The sequence below is a fragment of the Hippopotamus amphibius genome, chromosome 7 (genome assembly GCF_030028045.1).
Source record: "Hippopotamus amphibius kiboko isolate mHipAmp2 chromosome 7, mHipAmp2.hap2, whole genome shotgun sequence".
Classification (NCBI taxonomy): domain Eukaryota; kingdom Metazoa; phylum Chordata; class Mammalia; order Artiodactyla; family Hippopotamidae; genus Hippopotamus; species Hippopotamus amphibius.
Window position 1 is genome coordinate 63,095,718 of NC_080192.1, and position 16,552 is coordinate 63,112,269.

Genomic DNA, 16,552 nt, shown 5'->3' on the forward strand with positions numbered 1-16,552 from the left:
ATTATCTAACATACAGTCTATGTTCAAATTTCCCCAATTGTGCCATGAAGGTATTTTAGAGTTATTCTCATTGGTTTTCAAGATGTTAATATTCATTATAAAACTTATGCTAAGAAATAACATTATGCCTTCTATTTTTTTTTAATGCTCTATGTTTTCTGAAGCGAAAACTCCCAGAGAAAAGATATGTGGTTAACATAGACCAAAAAATATCAGTTTGGGGTATAGTTATGAGGAAGAAAACATTTTGAGATTCCATCCAGTCAGAGTAGCTGATGATAGGTGGGTTGTGGGTGAAAGAGCTGCTCATTAAGGCAGAGGAAATTGTAATAAAGGAAACCATTGACTCATGGTTTAAGCTTATTTTTAATTAAAATTAATTAATTTTCAAAAAATGTTTACCACATTTTTTAAAAATTTAAGTATAGTTGATTTACAGTGTTGTGTTATAAGGTATATCAGCAGACTGATACCATTATATTATATATATATATATATATATATATATACACAAAGAAAATGTATATGTATATGTATATATTCTTTTTCAGATTCTTCTCCCTCATATGTTATTACAAAATATACAGTATATCTCCCTGTGCTATACAGTAGGTCCTTGTTGGTTACCTATTTTATATATAGTAGTATGTATATGTTAATCCCAAACTCCTAATTTTAAGCTTTTAAGTGAGAATTGTCTCAACTTGTGATAAAACATTTTTTTTTAAATACCATGTTTTACTGTAGAGGGCATAGTGCAGGATAGGGAAATTCAAAGAAAAACTATAGATTGGTTGTCCTAATATTACAGAAAGACTAGCGTCATCTAAAAGGAGGAATTGCAGAACCTAAGTGTTTCTTCCCTTTGCCTATCTTATCTCAGACTCCTGCTTCTCAACCATTTTATGCCACAAATTTTTTTGAGTCCATTCCATGTGCCAGAACTTTGACAGGCATTAAAGTTGTGGTGCTAAAAGCACAGACAAGGTTCTTCTTGAAAATCACATTCAAGCGAGGGGAAAAGACACTGTATAGGTAATTATAACTATACATCTTTGTTTGGAAGAGAAATACAGAGTACTACAGATGCTTTTAATCAGGATCTTAATGAGGATCAAAGAAAGTCTTCCCAAGGAAGGAGCCTTTAAGCTGAAGCCCAAAAGACTGACCTGAGTAAGGAAGGAAGGGTAAGGAACAGGAAACAGGAAGAGGGAACAACATATGAGGAAAACAAATGAAGCAGGAAGGAATCTTTTCATATAGGAGGGCAAATTTTTAAAATGATAAATTTGTTCTTTACTCCCTAAGTTTCTGTGTTTCCCCTTTGTCAATTTGCTACTTCTTATTTGTTTATTTTTTTCCAAATTAACTATTTTCTTTGTTTCTGAAATCTTAGGCAGTTGATAAGATCAGCAAGCAAGGTCTGATAGTTCAGGGAATGACTTAGGTTTGCCCTGGCACCCCCTGGGACTTCACCTTAACTGCAGATCTACTGCCCACTCTTAGCTTAGCTGCTTCTGTCCTTCTTCACTTTGAGGAAGAACTCATTGACTCTGGGCCTCATCTTCTGTGTGAACTTCAGTTTTGCTTTTGTTTCTCTTCCTGAGAACTTCCATCCAGAGCTTCATCTTCAGTTTAACACCCATCCCTCCTGGGCTCCATCACTCTCACCTCCATCGTACAGGAGGAGGGTTTCATCATGTGCACACCATAAACATTTTTTTGGTGCAGCTTTTGATCCAACACTGTGAGATCCTCCCTTGGATGCTAATCATATACATACAAGCATGAATAATTGACTTGGCTTATGTTTTGTTTTTGTTTTTACTATGTTTTTTGGCTCTTGCTTCATTTGGCTAGTTTGATTCAGGCACAGGCCCTAGTTTGTGTAAATTCATTTTCAGGATGTTTGTACAGCTATCCAGATAGGCTCTAGGGAGGAAAAGAAGAAGTTCTAGTGGAGTAAATATGTAGAAAGACCATCACATGCATTCACAGGGCTCATGCAAAGTGGAACATGTTAATTCTAGCAACAGACCGTAGATCTTTAAAACATAAGCCCCATGATAGCAGGAATTTCATTGACTTTGTTCACTGCTATCTCCTGCAAATGTAGCAGTACCCATCATGCTATAGTAGTTTAATGATTTTTTGTTGAATACTTGGATAAACAACTAGCAATAGTAGAATTAGAGACAGTCTGTACGGAAATCCATGTACAAACTACATAAGGTTTCTCTCCCTTAAGCAATGTATAAATATAAGCATCTGTTGTCATTTATTTATAATGAATCTGTGAGTGCTGCACCTTCCCAAGGATGGGTCTGGGCCCAGATCCCCCCAGGAAGGGCTATGCTGGAGACTGTTCAAGGATGAGCTTTTTTGGGGTGGTGCATTTGGTGTCAGATTCACACTGCTTGAATTTGGTGTCAGATTCATGGTTGGAAATGAAATTTGGGGGACTTCTCTTTTCTGTTCCTTTGGCTTATGTCATCTAATTGTGGAAATGACCAATGATTGCACTGAATTGCTAAATGACTTTTTGAAGTGGAGTAGACACCACTGGGTTGGTTGGTCCTAGCCTCAAATGTCTTTTAAAGTGCTGGGCTTGATGCTCTGTCCCTTCTCTCTGCTGTTTAGGGTGGCAGGGACCTCACCCCAACCCTAGATCTCAGAGACTCACTCACAGTGAACTTCAAAGCATTCCAGAGCTCAGGGATGCCAGCAACCCTAATCTGTTTCTTGATACCTGGTGCCCAGTCCCTAATTCAGGATACCTCTTATAACTCATCATTATGTTGAACATTTTGATTATTGTTTTATAGGAGTAATGACAACTTTCTCCAAACTTTGATTTCTCTGAAAGAAGATTCTGATATTGTGGAAAGAGCCCAGGACTGAGAAATATTAGTCCATAATCTGAATACCAGCTTTGTACTTCTTAGATATCTCTCATCTTTCCTATTTGTTTGAGGATATGGACACGAGGATTTCTAATGTTTTTCTGGCCCTTATATCCTTGACCATAGAAGATCCAGATGAGAACATCCAGCTCTGTTTTTTAATGCTAGAAAAAACAAATCTTTTATCCCACTGATGTTTAATTTGCCTCTATCATGAGTCCTGTTCATTCTTTGTAATTTACAGCTGAGTCTCTGTGTGAGGCATTGTCTATATATGATTTTTTTTCTGATTGTCATACAAACCCTCAGGAATTAGCCTCAGTGCTTTCCTTCCCTCTATTAACACTTTTAGTACTAGCAATGTGATCAAGAGGAATTTTTGCTCAAGGATTGGAGTGAAAAATTGGTAAAGGGATGAGACAGAGGAAAGAAACAATAAACATCAAAGTTACAGTTTCAGGCAGCAATTGTGTTATGAAGAGGTTTACATGTCAACCCTCTGTTGACTTAATTTCATAAAGCTAAGGAGCCGTACTAGGTGTGATTCCAAGAAATCATTCTCTGCCTTTAGTAGGGGAGAAATCACATTTGACCTCAAAGTCCAAGAGAGAGGGGACTGTTTATTATTTCATTGACATCATACTTGCTAATTTCTAATTACTCAAGCTCCAGCTGAGACAGAAGCAGAAGGAGAGAAGAGAGGGAAGACTCCATGGTTGAGGGTTTAGAACTATATCACCCTGGCGCCCATTTATCCTCGGACATTTCTGCAGAAACATGGGTCGGGTGTAGCACAGGTGTGGCACATCTCCATTTTCTACAGAGATTCTGGGCATGCTAACAGTGGGGCTAGTCCAGCTTCTAACAATGCTCAGTACCTTGCATTGGGCCCAGAATCACTAGGAATCACTCATTAAATTAGGAGGTTTCTGAGCCAGCAGTCCTAAGACTCCAGTTGATCACCTACTGATTTAAGGTAGAATTTCACAAAGCTCACTTCAGACCCCTGTTTTCTTCCTCAGCTTGATCTGTCTTATAGGATTATCATCCCTACTTTTTAACTTTTAATTTTGAAATAATGTTAAACACAGAAAATTTGCTAGCCTCAAGAAGTTTGCAAGTGTCAAATGAGCTAAACATGAGAAAATATGTTGAATAGTTTAGAAAGTACCTATGCAAGTTGCTGTTGTGTTGGGTCTTGACTATGACTGAACAAATACCTTCACCAAGGTACTTATTTTGGAACATCATAATAATTTATTTATATGTTTTATTCTTTACTAGAAAGTAGGGAATGTTTCCCATTTGTTCCTTTATCCTGATTGCCTTCTGGCACAATCCCTGTCAAACAGTGAACGTAGATTTATTTTTCAGAAAAAATGAATAGGAAGGAAAGTGACTGTATTATAGCTTGACTTCATAGAGCTCTTTAGATAAACACAAGACTAACCGATGACATTGGTTACTATCAATAACATCATTGAAAGTTATCTATTTGTGGCAAAGCAACTCTGCAGATGTGATTAAAGTAAGACTGATTGAGATGGACAGATTACCTGGATTATGGGCCTGAAATGTAATCACAAGTGCCCTTTGGCACTTAGGCAGAGGGTGACTTGAACACACAGGAAGGCAGTAGAAAGAAGCAGTGACAAATTGGAGATGCTATGAGGCTGGGCTTGAAGATAAAAGAAGGGGTCTTGAGCCAAGGAATGGAAGAAATGCAGCTCTAGAAGTTTGGAAAAGCAAGAAAAGGATTCCTCCCCCACAGTCTCTGGAGGGAGCATAGCCCTGCCTGCGCCTTGACTTTAACCCAGTGAAACTGACTTTGGACTTCTGGCCTTAAGGATTATAAGAGAATAAATGTGTGTTGTTTCAAGCCACTAAATGTGTGATAATTTATTCCAACCACAGTAGGAAACTAATCCAGGGTAGGCTCCAGGTATGGGTCAGAAGCCTGTATTTATTACTAACTAATTTGACCTTGGAATAAAAGGTTTGACCTTGACTACTTAAAATCTCTCAGCCTTGCTTTCCTCACTTATAAATTCTAATTATGAATTATTTACTCATAGGTTTTTTTAAGATTTTTGATGCATCACAAGATAATAGCATGTCCAGGGCTGTCCATTAGCAATATAATGCAAACCATATATGTGATCCATATATGTAGTTGCACTTTTTGTAGTAGCCATATTTTAAAAAGTAAAAAGAAACAGGTGAAATTATTACTGTCATTTTGGATATACCCGAACTATTAACAAGTAATGAATATAAAGATTATTAATGAGGCATTTTACATCCTTTTTCTTGTAAATCTTAGAAATCTGGTGTCTTTTACAAGTACAGAACATTTTAATTTGGACCAACCACTTTCTACGTGCTCAATAGTCACATGTGGCTAGACCTAGATAGTGTCAAGTACTGATTCTGACCTGTGGTCAGTGCTTAATAAGTAAATACTGACAGTTATCTACAAACTTGGGAAAATCCTTGACTTCACAGGTTTGTTGTGAACACTACCAACTAGGAGTCAACAAAATGACTCCTAGTACACAATCACTCGGTGATTAGCAGTTATTGTACTAGAAAGTGTGAGTTCCTACCCCAGTGCCTGAAACACAGAGGGCTCAAACCTCTAGCCCCACCTTGCTGTTGTCAGACCTGGAGCCCAATGCCTGCTGCCAGGAGTGACATTATCCTCTCTCATCAACTACTCGAAATCTCCCCACTTGTACGTGGAATCTAAAAAATAAAACAAGCTAGTGAATATAACAAAAAAGAAACAGACTCACAGATATAGAGAACAAACAAATGGTTACCATTGAGCAGAGGGAAGAGGGGAGGGGAAGATAAGGATGGGGTTAAGAGGTATAAACTATTAGGTATAAAGTAAATAAGCTAAAAGGATATTTTGTACAACATAGGGAATATAGCCAATATTTTATAATAACTATAAATGGAATGTAACCTCTAAAATTGTGAATTACTATATTGTACACCTGAAATTTATATAATATTGTACATCATCTATATCTCAATAAAAATAAAATAGAATAAATTATTGGATATCTCCCATATCATGTGCCTCTCCTGATTGGCCTTTCCAGTCTCCAACTTCCAGACTTCACTAGTCTCACCTCATTCCAGGTGTGAATTAGGCCTGGGCTTCTTGGTATCCCCCATGAACCCTGGCAGTGTTAGATAATGATGGATTGATTCAAGAAGCTAAGTTCTGGCGACTGCTTTGTAGGAATACAGCAAGAATATGTTTATATGAGGAAGGAGGCACTTAACTCCAAGGGTTTTCTTTTTCTTTCTCTTTAAAATGTTTTCCAAAGATTTCAGCACCTTGTTGTTCACAGTTTCCAAACCAGTTGTTCAACAAAAAATCACCTTGACATGCCTAAGTCTGGGATTTCTGTAGACAACATAGGGACCAATTAGGCCTCTGTTCCAATATGGCTCTGTTAATTTTATAGACTTTGGAGTCAGACATATATAATTTGAAGTCCTATTTCTTCTACTAACTAGCTATGAGTCACTGGAAAATTTACATAATCTTTCCAAGATTCAGTTTCTATATCTGTAAAATGACAATAATTATGTAGTTGGGAGATTAAATAGAAATATTGAATGCAAAGTACCTGCACATATTCAGTTTATGCATAATAAATGTTAGCTATTGTTGTGAGTTTATTTTTTTAATCAACATGTCTGATTTTTGATTCCTATATAATTGTCAGTATTCCATTTCTACCATCTCTACCATTTCTCTAACATACTAAGAATCTAACAGCATTGGGAGTTTTTGTCTCTGGGGCTGGTCTTATTTCTCGGGCTATAAATTTGGTGCACGTTTTCATTGAAGCCAGGGAAGTTCTCATCTGACATCAGAATATATCAAATCAACTAGACATTAATCACATAATCTAATTTCATGATTCAATATTGTAACTCAAATCCTTAGAAAGATGACCAGCTTTCCCTGGGTATTTCTTTGGAACTGACAAAATGGAATAGGAGCTCCTGACTGAACATCTTCCTCAGCCTAATCTTCAGCCTTCTCCAGCCCTTAATTCCTTTCCCAAGCCGTTCCTCTGGGCACACTGATGCTTTGACCTTGCACAGCAAATGACTAAAACCTACTTGAGGGCTTCCCTGGTGGAGCAGTGGTTATGAATCCACCTCCAATGAAGGGAACACGGATTCAAGCCCTGGTCCAGGAAGATCCAACATGCCGTGGAGCCTGTGTACCACAACTACTGAGCCCATGTGCCCCAACTACTGAAGCCCTCATGCCTAGAGCCCATACTCTGCAATGAGAGAAGCCACCTCAATAAGAAGCCTGAGCACTGCAGAAAGCCCACACGCAACTGCAGAAAGCCCACACGCAGCAATGAAGACCCAACGCTGCCAAGAAGTAAAAATAAATAATAAATAAATAAATAAATATAATAAATATAAAATAAAATAAAACCTACTTGAGATAGAGTTGGAGCATTAGTTTGTAGAAGACCTTGGAGTTATAGAGTTTATAAATCCCTGTTGCACAGGACTTTATCCTCATTTTGTTATAACATACAGAGAAATAGATCTCTCTCTTCCATAGTTTCTGACTATCTTTTCACTTAGGTCTTTAGTTCCTCTTTGTAGTACTAGGAGCTCACTTTTACCTGCTGCCTATTGATCTGTGTCCCTTATATTCCACTAATATTTGCTATCCCTTCTCTTTTAGGTTGGTGCTTTGTCCCCATCCCTGGTCTTCTGGCTAGAAATCTGCATGTGTGTATATAGGTATCACTGTGAACCACCACTGCCTGGAAACTAAGTATTTCATATCAGCGACATTTGCCACGCTGTGCTCTACTTTATCTGTCTAATAATTAAATTTCTCCTGAGCAGGCTACATCCCACTGACAGCACTGCTATCAGCCTCTGTGGCTAGTCTTTGTGGTACTGCCAAAGACTGCCCATCACTGTCTCTTTTACCCTCTACGTGGGCACTCTGTAATGAAGATAAAATACATGTGTGTGCTGAGCCTGTCTAAGTCACTTTAGTAGGGAATGATGTGCTGTTTAGAGCCTATTTAGGCCTTCCTATTGTGCAGGCAGATTTTAAGGGGTCTAAGGGAACCCTCAAAAAGCAAATGCTTTCCTAGAATCTGTCTCCCTGTTGAGCTCCAGCACATTCTCCATCATGAGGATCTAGACTGCCTATTCGTCTGGGTCTCTTACATCCTTTATACTCTGATACACATACATGGGAAACCACCTGGTCAGCTGTTGACTCACAAACACCCTGTCCCTGGCCTGTCATTGCTGGGATTTACTCACAGAGGACTTTGTCAGCAGAGGTGCTAGGATCAGAAATAATATGGCTCTTTTAAGCTTCATTTATGCAGTGACTTGGACTCAGAGTTAGGGGGGCCTGAGTTTTAGCTAAAACACCTGCACCCTTGAGCAAGGCATGCATCTTCTCTAATCTGCATTGGGCTGGCCTTGTCTGAAAGCCCTGTTGAAGGGGCTGCTGGGATATGTGCTTGATACCTGGTTTATGAATTCCATTCTACCTCCAGGCCTGCAGGTTCACATTTTGACAGTCTTTAGACAGAATTCACCTTGCAGCCATGCTTTATTGGGCATGCATAGTGTTTGGTCTTGCATTGAATTCAGATGTCTAATGTGTGCTTGCTAATACCACAAGCAATTCTGTGACACCAGCTGGGTGTCCTACAATTTAATTCAGTTCTGACACTATCTACCCAGAGATAGTGTCAGATTCCACAGGTTAAGAGTTCAACCTACAAGACTTCTCCCCCACCCCTTCAGAGGCTAATCACAAGTCCAGGTTGTGATCAGTCAACTATAAATCTGAGGTTTCCATAACCCTCTCCTCAGGATCAATTAATTTGCAAGAAAAGACACATGCGCCCCAATGTTCATTGCAGCACTATTTACAATAGCCAGGTCATGGAAGCAACCTAAATGTCCATCAACAGATGAATGGATAAAGAAGATGTGGGACATATATACAATGGAATATTACTCAGCTGTAAAAAAGGAACGAAATTGGGACATTGTAGAGACATGGATGGACCTAGAGACTGTCATACAGAGTGAAGTGAGTCAGAAAGAGAAAAACAAATATTGCATATTCATGCATATATGTGGGATCAAGAAAAATGGTACAGATCAACCAGTTTGCAAGGCGGAAATAGACACAGAATTAGAGAACAAACATATGGACACCAAGGGGGGAAAGTCGGTGGTGGGGGTTGGGTTTGGAATAATGGGAGATTGGGATTGCCAAATATATATTACTAATAAGAAAAAAATCAAATTGTGCACTTTAAATATATGCAGTTATTGTATATCAATTGTATCTCAATAAAAGTTCTTAAAAAATTTTGTAAGAGTTGCTCACGGAACTCAAGAAGACATTTACACACTAGATTACCAGTTATGATGACAGGATATAGCTCAGAAGAGCCAGATGGAAGACATGCAGAGGGCGAGGTGTATGAAAAGGGGCACAGAGCCTCCATGCTCTCTCTAAGGATGCCTCACTCTCCTCTAGAGTTCATCATCTCAGAAGCCCGCAGAACACTGTCCTCTTGGGTTTCACTACCTGGGCAAGACTAGCAATCACTGTCCCCTTGTAATTGAAAATCTCCAGTCCCTTTCCTTTTCTCATGGTCAGGAGATAGAGCTGAAATTTCCAACCCTCCAATCACAAAGACTTTCCAAAAGTCACTTCATTAACACAAATTCAGGTGTGGTTGAAAGAGGCTTGTTATAAATAACAAAAGACTTCTTACAACTTTATTGTTCTTATCACTTAGGAAATCTCAAGGGTTTTAGGAGCTCTGTGCCAGAAAATATCAAATATGTATTTGTTATTATAAATCCAATATCACAGAAGGCCTTAGCCAAACTTGCCTCACTGTATCCCCACAGTCCCTACCATTCCACCTGGCCCACTTCACACATACTTGACCCTGGAGGCATTTGAATTTTTGGCATCAGTTCCAACCTGTATAGATATTGCCTCTTGGGGTTTATGAAAGTGAAAACAATCATCTCAGACTCACTTTACAAATGAAAAAATAAATTTATTACAGGAAAAAATTAGATACTCTGAGATCAAGGAACTATGTCTGCGTAGCAATGGTTAAAGTCAGGCAATTTCTACAACCTCTGTTCACTGCCATCTGTTTTATTACAACAGCTCAGTTCAGTTCTGATCCTCTGCATAGCTAGCCAGGCCTTAGATGCCAATTTCTGGGATGTGGTCAACATGAAAGCTATTGAGAGTTACATAATTGCATTGTACCTGCAGCTCTGAGGCAGGCTGCAGACAGTTCCTTTCATGCTCAGTTACTGGTCTATGATTCAAAGAGCCTGCTGTTTCTACTGCAGTTGCCTCCCTAACTGCCTGGGAGCGAGAGGGTACAGCATGGATCAGGTAGAGCATGGTGGGGTAAGGGGAGGATGCTCAGAGGGCAGGGGCTATTATGGTAGATTGCCTCCAAGATGGCCCTTCAGATGCCCACCTGCTGGTACTGATACCCGTGTGTGGTACCCATCCCTTTAAGTATGGGCTGGATTTGGTAACTCATTAGTATACAGCAGAATTGATAGAATGTCACTTTGGTGATGAAGTTTGGGCCCTCTCTTGCTTTCTCTTAAATTCCTTGCTCTGGGGGAAGCCAGCTGCCATACTGAGATCAACCTTATGTTGAAACCCACTGGCAAAGATGCGATGAAAATCTGAGGCCTGCAACAGTCCTGCCCACAGCCACAAGATTCAGCTAGGGAGTGGATCCTCTCCCATTTAGGCCTTGAGTTGACTGCAGCTTTGGCCACACTGCAGCAAAGAAAAAGTGAGGCAAGTGGAGTATGTCAGTTTTAAGACAATACTTATTATTATAATGCTATTCCTTAGTGCCAACTTCATAGAAGCACATTCTTAAGTTATCTAACTCATCTGTCCCAATTTCCCAATCTGTAAGCTAAGGTTTATAAGGTCCTTCATGTGTCTGATATATTCTCTAATTCAACATGTCCAGAAATAGAAGTCTAAGAGATGGTGTGCTCCTGGGTTTGGCCTGGTCAAAGATGGAGAGTCAATCTGTGTGCGATGTGGGAATATTTACTGAAGTTAACGAGAATTGAGTGCTGAATACACTGAGGAACACACAGGATTTTTATGTATTTATGCAAATTCTACTAATTAGCATGGGCAAACAAGAAAGAGATGTCCAGGGAAAGGCTGATGTTTGTTTTCTCTCACTGGTGCATGTTAATGGTCTAAATAAGATTTGCAAATTGGCCTGTATCTACCTTCCAAGGTTAATACTGTAATTTGGGAAGCTTTCAAACAGCTTGACTTGTATTACTATTGCTGGCAGGCTGCCAGGAACCCCAAATCATCTTGCCAATGTCTAGTGATTTCAAACATGATAGTGGGTATTGGTTACCCCAGGGGCATTCTGATCACGGGAAAGAGAGATACAGAAGGGAAGGAGCCATTTTTCCAAACTCTCTTAGGGCAAAGGTGATATCTACCTTTTTTGGTAACCTCTGTAAACAGAGATAACATCTCTGATCATTTTGCTACTTGTTTTTCTTAGAAGAGAAGAAGACCATGTGTGTTTATTATAGAGTTTAAGACTGGGATTAACAAAGAGTTTGTTATCTGTCATCAATACTTGGTTGGTTCTCGTGTGTAAGAAAGAGCTCATTTTTTAGTTCGTGGCTTCTTTGGGGGATGGAGACCAGGATATGGAAGTTTCAGAGACAAGCTCTTGGTTTAACTTGAAGAGGAAGTTTCTATGTTAGAATTGATTGATTGAGAGTTAACCTTCCTTGGAACAGGTTACTCTAGACTTCAGTAAACCATATCAAGCAGTTGCTAATGTCCAAGAGAAACATCTCAAGTTTCATTTGGGGAGTGCAAAGGCACTTTTCAAATCAGAGACTGGGTGACCTTTCCGTAGGGCAGAAAGTGAACTGCGCTTGGACTAGTTCTGTTATGTGTATGTCAGTGCCTAGAGCAAGGAGGAATGTCTGCAATAGAAATAACTGGAATGACAAGGCCAGTGAGCAAATCCATGTAGACCTCTAAAGACGAAATCATTTATTCAGATTAAGAAAGATCTCCTGCCTTTATTGAAGTGAACAGTGCCCATAAATAGGGAGAAAATTCTTTAAAATTCACAAGTACTAGAAAGGGTTACCAGCCTAGAAGGGAAACACATAGGATGGGGGTGAGGAAGATGCATTAGACCAGCGACTCCAAAACAGTAGTCCACGGTTTGGCTGATGTAGAATCACCCTGGCATATCCCAAGTCCGTGCTAGCACCTAAAGAAGGACATTGGAATTTATGTGATAAATAAACTTTCCAAGTGATTTCATGTATACCCAGTTTCAGGAATGTGTGTATTAGATGGCCTCAAATTGTCCTAAAACTCTTAAAATGCAAGATAATTTTAAGTAGAAAAAAGTATTTGTATTTTATACTAGTTGAATGTCACTCTAGATCCCAGTTTAAAATGCAGTTTCCTGCAATCAGTACATTAGATTCAGCTAAACTTCACCATTCATAATAAAGACGACTTTCATTCAGGGCTTTGCTAGTTGTTCACAGACACTTGCCATTCCTCAGATCTGACTACATACTTAGATACCAACTCAGAGCTCCCAACTCTAAATTTACCAAGTTGGAAGGTAAATTACAGATGACACTTTATGGGCACATCTGAGATGATGAAAACAAGACATTGGTTTTCCCCTTGTCTCTCAAATAGTGAGTAAAAATGAAACAAATAAGGAATATGCAGCCTGCAGAGTTATGATTGAGGCATGTATATTGGGCCATGGTAAAAGGAGACGGTGAGATCATGACTGCAGTAGTGGTCAGTGTGGTCAGAAACAAGAGAGCTAGGTATTGAAAGAGCAGGAGCACAGCCAAACAAGAGAGGTTGGAAGACTAATCCTAGAAAGGGGAAGTTCCAGGAAGAAGTTGGAACAGCTTGGCACAATCTAGAATTTGTAAGAGTCTAACTCTTATAACACCTTATAGGTGAGTGTACTTACATTCTCTGTTGCTTAAAATCAGACGTATAAATATCAAGGGATTTGGCAGTTAATAATGTCCACACAATTGAATGAGGATTGTTACTTAATATTCCTCACTCTACCAAGAGTTTGGGGCCTAACACTGCTCAAAGTCAAGAGCAAATTAATTTTCCAGACAAGCCTGTTGTATGAGCTGAGAAGGAAAGCTGTGAAAACAAACTGCTAAGCCCAGAATTTTGTTGCTTTAAATTCTCTCTACTGAATTACCATAAATTGTAAAATGGAGATAATACTTACCATCATCTTACACAGTTATTATGAGGATTAAATAAGTAGATACATGGCAAGTGCCTACACAAGCACTTGCCACATCAGCACTTTGTACTATTACAAAGCTGGTGTTGTGAAGGAAGGACAAATCAGGTGAGTGATGGAGGCCCGATGCTGTGACGCTCTATGTCTGGTAGTTCCAGGCACTGGGGGAAGCAAGCGCATCTCCTCAATTAAGTGAGGCTCTTTCCAATCACTTTACCCTCCCACTCAAACTAATACTGGCCTTCAACATCAAGCCATTGTCAAGTTTTAAGTAAATGTATAACTCAGTCCCTCCTCCAAGCCAAGGACTGTACTTTACGTTTATATCTCCAGTGCCTGATTCATAGCAGACAGTCACAAATGACTATGAAATGAATGAATGAGCAAATGAATGAATGAAAGTACAGTGAAACTCTATTATTAAACCAGATTACTATACCAGCACCAGAGAAGAAAAATGATGAATCCCTATTTAATTCCCTACGAGTGCTATATTTTGATGTACATATTAGGACATAGTTGACCTGAAAGTAATATTGAAACATGTTGTTATAGATTTCATCCAATATTTTTTCAGGAAAACATCTCTGTCAGAGTTGCTCTGGGGTGTGTCTGAGTTGCTACTCTATATGGTAACCTAGAAGGAGCGTGGTACCCAGAGTCAGCAACCTGGGTTCAAGAAATGCTTCTGTCACTGCCTGGCTCTTCAGCCCTGAGCAAGAAGTCAGCCTCTCCAAGCTCCAGTTTCCTCATTTGTAACATAGAAATAACAATAATAATACTTAATTTTTTTAAGTTTGAGTATAAAATTAGGTATAATGCTTAGCACATAGTGCTTGACACAAAGTGTGTGCTCAGAAAATATTGTGATGATTCACTTTTAAAAACTACATTATTCATATGAAAAGCACAGAAACTACAAAAATAAAAAAGCAGCACTTATGAAATAGGGGGAAATTTAAACACTTTCTGGATAGTTGATGATGCAAGGAATTTCTGTTCATTTTTTTAGATGTGGTGATGACACTATATCTAAATCTTTATGGAAAAGCCCCTATTTGCTAGAAATACAAGCTGACATATTTACTAATGGGATAATTGGGATCTACTTCAAAATAATCTGGACTGGTGGTGAAAGAGGCCAAAGATAACACAAGACCGGCCATAAAGTGGCAATTGACTGTTTTAGCAACTCAGACATGGGTATTCACTTTATTATCCTCTTTACTTTTGTATATGTTTGAAAAATTTCATAATAAAAGTTAGAAAATAATCAATGTTACATACACATATATGAAAACAGTGATAGCATGCTGAAGTTTCTGGTTCCTAATGAAACCTGTTCTCCTAGGCTTCACTCTGTTTTGCAGGTTCCTCACCAGGCACTTTACTCAAACACCAGAAGACACAGAGTTCCAACAGAAAATGTTTCAAGGATAGCTTAGGTTTTGTTACTTTGTTCGCTTGTGGGTTTGTTTTGAGAAAGTAAGGGTACGCCGCTAATGCTTGAATAATACTAGATGATTTGATAATTGTGATTCTAGTAAGTGCCTTGATAGTAGTGCAAATGACAAGCAGATCAAGGGAGAGGTAGAGAAATCTTCACGGGGAAGGCAAAATTTAAATGGGGTACTGAAAATAGGTAGGATTTCAAAAGAAGCTGTAGTGGGGAGAAAAGGAAGGATGAACCATACCACTCCAATAATACATCTAAGAGAGCCTGTATCAAAAGGTAAAAAGAGATTTAAGAAGATTAAAAGGACGAGTGACGAGAAGAAGAGGAATATGAAGTGGTTCAAATTATTCTGAACCATCACAGGAAGGATCTTGTATGACATCTGTGTCAATGTCCTAGGGTTGCTATAACAAAGTACACACTGGGTGGCTTAAAACAACAGAAATTGATTTTCTTACAGGCCTGGAGTCTAGTAGTCCAAAAGGTATCAGCAGAGACGTGCTCCCACTGAAATCTGTAGGGAAATCCTTCTTTGCCACTATGGTGTCTGGGAGTTTCCTAGCCATCTGGTGCTCCTTGGCTTGCAGCTGCAGACACCAGTCTCTGCCTTCATCATCACATGGCTTTCTCTGTGAGTCCCTGTCCTCACACAGCTGTCTTCTTGTCAGGACACTAGACACAGTGGATCAGGGGCCCACCTTGCTTCAGTATAACCTCATCATAACTTAACTAACTGTCTGCCATGCCTCTATTTCCAAACAACATCACATTTTGAGGTACTGGAGTTATGACTTCAATATCTCTTTTTTAGGTGGGGAGGGAATAGTTCAACCCATAACAATGCCAAAGCAGAAATCTGTTTGAGTGTAAGAATGTATTACTCTTGAAGCACTTGGGATACTTGAGTTCTAATCTTGGTTTGTCCATTTCTTATGCATGTGTCTTTGGGTAATTCCCTTCAGGTTCTCTGAACCTTCAAAACAAGACTACCTGTTTCATACAACTGACAGTGTTCTTGGAGGGTGAAATAAAATGATGATGTAAAAGCACTTGGAGATGGACCTGAACTCTGTAAAGTGCTATTATTACTGATCCTTTTATCCACATGTCACTCACTAGCTCTATACAGAAAGACTAGAAATCCCAGTGATCAGGAGCATCTTCTACATGTGAAAGCTTTGTCTCTAGAACATCCTTGACAAAATGTAAAACTGCCGTATGAAAGACAGAGAGGGGATCATTCGATGGAGGGTGTCAAGCAGTGGCAGCCCAGAAGGTTTGAAGAAAGAAGCAGAACTAAGCACAATGCTGTTGAGAAAAAGCCAGTATTTCTCTTCCATGACCTCCAGTTTCAATAGAGGAGGAACTTGGGCACCTCTGCTCACAAGGGAGAAAGCCCAGAAGGCTCAACTCCTCCACACAAAATGACTAATTAATGGTTAGAATTTCAGGTAGTTGGTGAGTTTCAGTTTTCCTAGAGAGTGACAAGATAACTTGGTCCTATATTTTTATCTTTTGTTCCCATTATCATGCCAGTTAGAGGTGTAAAAATGCAGACTTATGACCCTAACAGCTTTCTGGGCAACTCAGTGTTCTCCAGACAACCCAGCTACCTAAATAGATAAGTCTTAACTTTGAGAGATGGGGAAGAATGATCAGATCCCTACTTCTAGAAAGTCAGCTATACCAGGGAGCCCTGTATTTTGTCAGTTGTTGGTACTTGCCTGGCCAATAAATTAAACTATTGCATTGATACCCATTGACCATATGCTCTTTGTGCTTATTCTCTCTAT